This window comes from Otolemur garnettii, unplaced genomic scaffold, assembly GCF_000181295.1.
Source record: "Otolemur garnettii isolate 467f Iridium unplaced genomic scaffold, OtoGar3 scaffold00082, whole genome shotgun sequence".
Lineage (NCBI taxonomy): Eukaryota > Metazoa > Chordata > Mammalia > Primates > Galagidae > Otolemur > Otolemur garnettii.
The window spans coordinates 5,996,507-6,002,331 of record NW_003852477.1 but is presented as its reverse complement, the minus strand read 5'-3'; positions in this window follow the sequence as shown (position 1 = coordinate 6,002,331).

The window sequence follows — 5,825 nt, the reverse complement described above, 5'->3', positions numbered from 1 at the left end:
CAAGTAGCTGGGACCACAGGCGCCCGCCACAACGCCTGGCTATTTTTTGGTTGCAGCCATCATTGTTGTTTGGCGGGTCCGGGCTGGGGATCCGATACATTTCTTTATAGAAAATTTGTACAAACAGATTTTTTAAAGGCTCAATAGAAATGCTACTGAAGAACATGAGTAAGCAATTCACAGAAAAGAAATACACATGGCTTTTAAATATGGGATGTGATGTTTAGTTTCACTAATAACTGAATACAAGTTAAAAATTAAGATCATTTTTATTTATCAGAAAAGACAAAATAATTCCACAGAGGATTCAGGGGCATTTGTATACACATTCTGGCAACCACATTTCCAATTTCTATCAAAATATTAAATTCACTTACCTTTTGATTTTATCAATTTACCCCGCAGATAAGTTGGCACACATACCAAGGACAGTGTGCAGGGATATTCAGCATGGCATTGTTTTTTAACAGCAAAAAACAGAAAAGAAAGTATAGGCCCAGCAACAGGGCACTCGCTATATGAATCACAGTACATTCATAACATGAAATATCACACAGTAGTGGAAGAAACAATGAGGTAGATCTTACAGGTAAATAGAGAACTATCTCTAGGACACACCAAGTGAAAACAAGGAATAGACAGTATGTATCCTAAGCTCCTATTTGTTTGTTTGGTTTTTTTAAGGGGGTATACATAAGATTGTAAATGCATGGACTATCTCTGGAAGGATCTTCAAGAAATTTACCAATGATTACTTCTGGGGCAGAAAACTAGTTGTCCCAACTGGGTTGGGAGAGTCTTACTTTTCTTTTATGCTTTTGTACCACTGACCTTTTTACCCAAGGCAAGCCTTGCTCTTCCAACTTAACAAAGAACAAACAGATGAGAAGTGCTGCTAGAGGTGCACTGAGTAAGTAGCTGGAAGAAAGGGGCACAGGCTTTGGTATCAGCATTGTTTAAATCCTGTGACTACCAGCTTTAAAAATGAGAATAAGAAAATTTCCCTCCTCAGTTGAGGGTTAAATGAGATAAAATACACTTGGCATTCAGTGTGGTATATAGCACACAAGAACCCCTCAACAGGGGTGATGTTTACAACCTTGCTATGGGTCTAGGAGGGGAACTTGCCTTGAGGGAATCCAAGTCCTTAGAGGGAAAAACACCAATGAGGTAACAGATATCCAGGAAAATCACACATGGTACAAGTGGGAAACTTAGTCCATCCATATCAAGGTGGCCAGAGGTGGGTAACCAGCAAGCCTGCTTGAGTTGCCCTCTCTGTCCTCCCTTGCTCCCAGCCCTCTGCAAAGCCAGAGAGACATCAGTCACCACGAACATAGGAAGTTCCAGGGAGGCCACAAGGCAACCAGGGCCTCTCAAGCCTGGGCCTGGCCCCGTCTCCATCTGTCCCATCACAGGTCTCACAGGGTGTAGAGGCCCACTTATGGCTTGGGAATTTGCTGTTTGATTTTCCAAATACTAAAAGATCCGTTCATTTTATCATCTAAACATACCATCTATCCTTTCCCTTCTGGGCTCCTGCCAACAGCTAGAGCTCACAATCCCAAGGTCTTTTCTTGGATACTAAAAAGTGCTGTCAATATGGTCTTCAGGATTCCCTTCTCCCCTCACACACGCCAGCCACAACAATGTCACAACTACACGTTTCTCCGCTGAACTCCTTCACCCTTACTCCTCCAGACTCTTATTCTGCTCTTCCCCACAACCCAAACCACACTCCACAATAAAGTCTCAGGACCTTGAATAAGCTATAATGTTTCTTTTTTATTAGCTTTCCCTTCCTGATCATAAAAGCAATTCAGGCTCATTGTAAAAAACAGACAGACAATGAAGGAAAATTTAGAACTGTTAAAAATTAGCTGTTAACACTCTATTTCTTTCAATTATGATTTTTAGGGATTGTGTGACATTCCAAGTCACTTTTTTTTGAGGCAGAGTTTTACTTTGTTGCCCTCAGTAGAGTGCTGTGACGTCATAGCTCACAACAACCTCCAGCTCTTGCGTTTAAGTAGCTGGGACTACAGGCGCCCACAACACCTGGCTATTTTTTATTGCAGTTTGGCTGGAACCAGGTTTGAACCTACCACCCTCGGCATATGAGCCCTACTCACTGAGCTACAGGCGCTGCCCCAACATTCCAAATCTTAATTTTTTTTTCTGTTGAAACAAGAGTCTCACTCTGTCACCCTCACTAGAGTGCTGTGGTGTCACAGCTCACAGCAACCTCTAACTCTTGGGCTTAGGCAGTTCTCTTGCCTCAGCCTCCCAAGTAGGTGGGACTATAGGCACCCACCACAACGCCCGGCTATTTTTTGGTTGTAGTTGTCATTGTTGTTTGGCAGGCCCAGGCTGGGTTTAAACCTGCCAGCTCTGCTGTATGTGGCTGGTGCCCTAGCCACTGAGCTACAGGCATCGAGCCCAAATCATAATTTATTTACTCATTTCCCTATTGTCAGTCAATTATTTTTTTGTAAAATAAGTATTACAATATTGACATACATATAAAACATTGTCCAAATATTCATTTTTAAGATAGCTTTCTAGGCCAGGCATGACGGCTCATGCCTGTAATCCCAGCATTCTGGGATGCTGAGGTGGGTGGATTGTCTAAGCTCACAAGTTCAAGACCAGTCTGACCAGCCTGAGCTAGAGACCCTGTCTCTAAAAATAGTCAGGCGTTGTGGCAGGCACTTGTAGTCCCAGCTACTAGGGAGGATGAAGCAAGAGAATTCCTTGAGCCCAAGAGTTTGAGGTTGCTGTGAACCATAGCACTCTACCAGGGGTGACAAAGTAAGACAGTCTCAAAAAAAAAAAAAAAAGCTTTCTAAAGGTAATACTATTGCATCAAAGAATATCAAGACTCTTTTATAATAAAAATGGTATAGGTATAACTTCTCCTAAAAGGATAACAATGGATAAAATTGGTTAAAAATGTGTTAATAACAATGATAAGATAAAGTGAACAAATTTCTAGATGGAAATGGATGACATGGTGACTGAGAAAGTTGGGTGAAGGGAGGAACAGCTTGGAACATGCTGAGGGCAAGACAATGAAAGGAGGTAGCTGATCTCCCCAGACAAACCCCAGAAACTCAGGACTTAGAAACCCCAGGTGCTGGCTTGGCTCAAGTGGCTAAGGCACCAGCCACAGACACCAGGGCTGGCGGGTTAAAATCCAGCCTGGGCCTGCCAAACAACAATGACAACAACCACCAAAAAATAGTCAGGCATTGTGGTGGGCACCTGTAGTCCCAGCTACTTGGGAGGCTGAGGCAAGAGAATCGCTTAAGCCCAAGAGTTGGAGGTTGCTGTGAGCTGTGATGCGACAGCACTCTACCCAGGGCAACAGCTTGAGGTTCTGTCTCAAAAAACAAAAAAACCCCAAAAAAACAAAAAAAAATACAGGTGCAATAAAGGGTAAGAAGCAGGAAGTAGGGCTAAAAATAAGGGAATTAACTAACAGTCTGTAATACCACTTGTATCTCTTCTTTCCCACTTCTAAAGAAACACTTAACAGCATCCAAAACCCAGACAACAATATTGAAGAATTTTTGCTAAGGAAATATAAGAGCCCCAGGCAAAAGATTCTGTATTCCAGCTTTTAGAGGTCTCCAGGGAAATAGCTTGCCCTCTATCAATTACTCTACAAAGATGGGCAAATAACACTCCCACACACACTGGTCTCAAGTGAGTTTTTAATTGATACACACATATATGCACATATCATAATGAAGAATCACAACATATTTGAGGCAAGTGTCTAATGAGATTAAGGGATATACAGAGAGGAAAAAAGACCCAGAGGCAGGGCGTGAGGGAGATAATTCACCTCACAGAAGAGATTTTTAAGAAAAGGATCTTAGAAATGAAAACTATAATGGAATCTCCATAGTTGACCACCTCCTTAACTTGATCTAATTTTCACAGATCAGACATGCACCACATGTATATATCAGTACAGTAGACCTAGCTCTTTATGTTGATCTCCTCTGTATGTTGACCAAGTTGAACCTTGATGCTCAACTTACAGAGGTTCTACTATAGTACACTGAAATAAACTCATTATAAAATAATTGAGGTACTCTCCCAGAAAGTGGCACCAGAGAGAAAATGGAAATAAAAAGAGCAGCAAAGGATCAATCTAAAAGGTCCAATATTTGATTGGCAGGAATTCCAGAAAGAGTAAAAACAGAAAAAGCATGAAGGTGAAATTGTCAAATAAATAACAAGAACATTTGTAAGAGTGGAAGTACCTGAGTCTCTACATTGAAAAATTCGAACAAATACATTAGGGAATTGAAGAGAAGACACAAAGAGGAGACTTAAAAATCTTCCAGATGTAAGGCTGGGCTCAGTGGCTCACACCTATAATCCTAGCACTCTGGGAGGCCAAGGTGGGTGGATTCCTTAAGCTCAGGAATTCAGGACCAGCCTGAACAAGAGCAAGAAAACAGCCAGACACTGTGGCAGGTGCCTGTAGTCCCAACTACTTGGGAGGTTAAAGCAAGAGGATTGCTTAAGTCTAAGAGTTTGAGGTTGCTGTGACACCATGGCACTCTGGCTCAGTGCCCATAGCACAGTGGTTATAGCACCGGCCACATGCACCAAGGGTGACAGGTTCTAAACTGGCCCAGGCCAGCTAAACAATGACAACTGCAACACCATGGCACTCTACTGAAGGTGACAAAGTGAGACTCGTCTCAAAAAAAAAAATCTTCCAGATGTCGAGGTAAAATAGATCAATATAATGCAAATATCATTTATTAACTAACAAAGAAATAAGATTCAGACTCATCTGATTACAACAATAAATTCTGTAAGTCACTGAAGCAATGGCTATGAACTTTCGGGGAAATTTTTCAACCTAGAATTCCAGAGCCAGTCACACTACCAGTAAGTGTGAGGTCACAGAAAGATGTTTTAGGCTCAGTGCCTGTGGCTCAAGTGGCTAAGACGCCAGCCACATACACCTAAGGTGGTAGGTTCGAATCCAGCCTGGGCCTGCCAAACAACGATACCTGCAACAAAAAAATAGCCAGGCGTTGTGGCAAGTGCCTGTGGTCCCAGCTACTTGGGAGGCTGAGGCAGGGGACTCGCTTGAGCCCAGGAGTTGGAGGTTGCTGTGAGCATGATGCCATGACACTCTACCCAGGGCGGATAGCTTGAGGCTCCGTCTCAAAAAAAAAAAAAGGTGTTTTAGATATAGAAGCACTTAACAATCTTGCCTTCCATGTACTCTTTCCTGGCAAATGAAGATGTGTTATAGTAAAATGAAGAAGTAAAGGACAATGTGGAGTTCAGGAAGCAATGTAGCCTAGTATAACAACAGAATGGTAGGCAGCAAGGGCATCAAAGAGAGACTAGAGCAGGATCAAGTTCCTGTAAAGGGGATACACAAGGAAAAGAAAGGGAGGGAACAGAGTATCTAATTGGGTGGAGAATTTGAAAATGATTAAGGATGTACTAAAAGAAACCAGTTCAAGGTGAAAAGAAAGGCAACTAGAAACTTCAGTAAAAACAAAAAGCTGTTCCAAAAAGGAAATATAAACATAGCAAGCTAAGATCTGCTGTGAATAATATTCACAGTGTCATAGTAATGTTCAAGTTGTTTATTTTCAACCTTCACAATGAGTCAATAAAAGACTAACTGCTTATAGGATAGACTCTAAAAATCATCTGACCTGACAATGTTAGCAGCAGGGAGATGGAAAAGGGAAGGAGAAAAGAAGGGAGGGTGCATCCAACATCTTACAAAATGGGGAACTGAGATACTGTTTATAATTAATACACTAAAACCAGATATG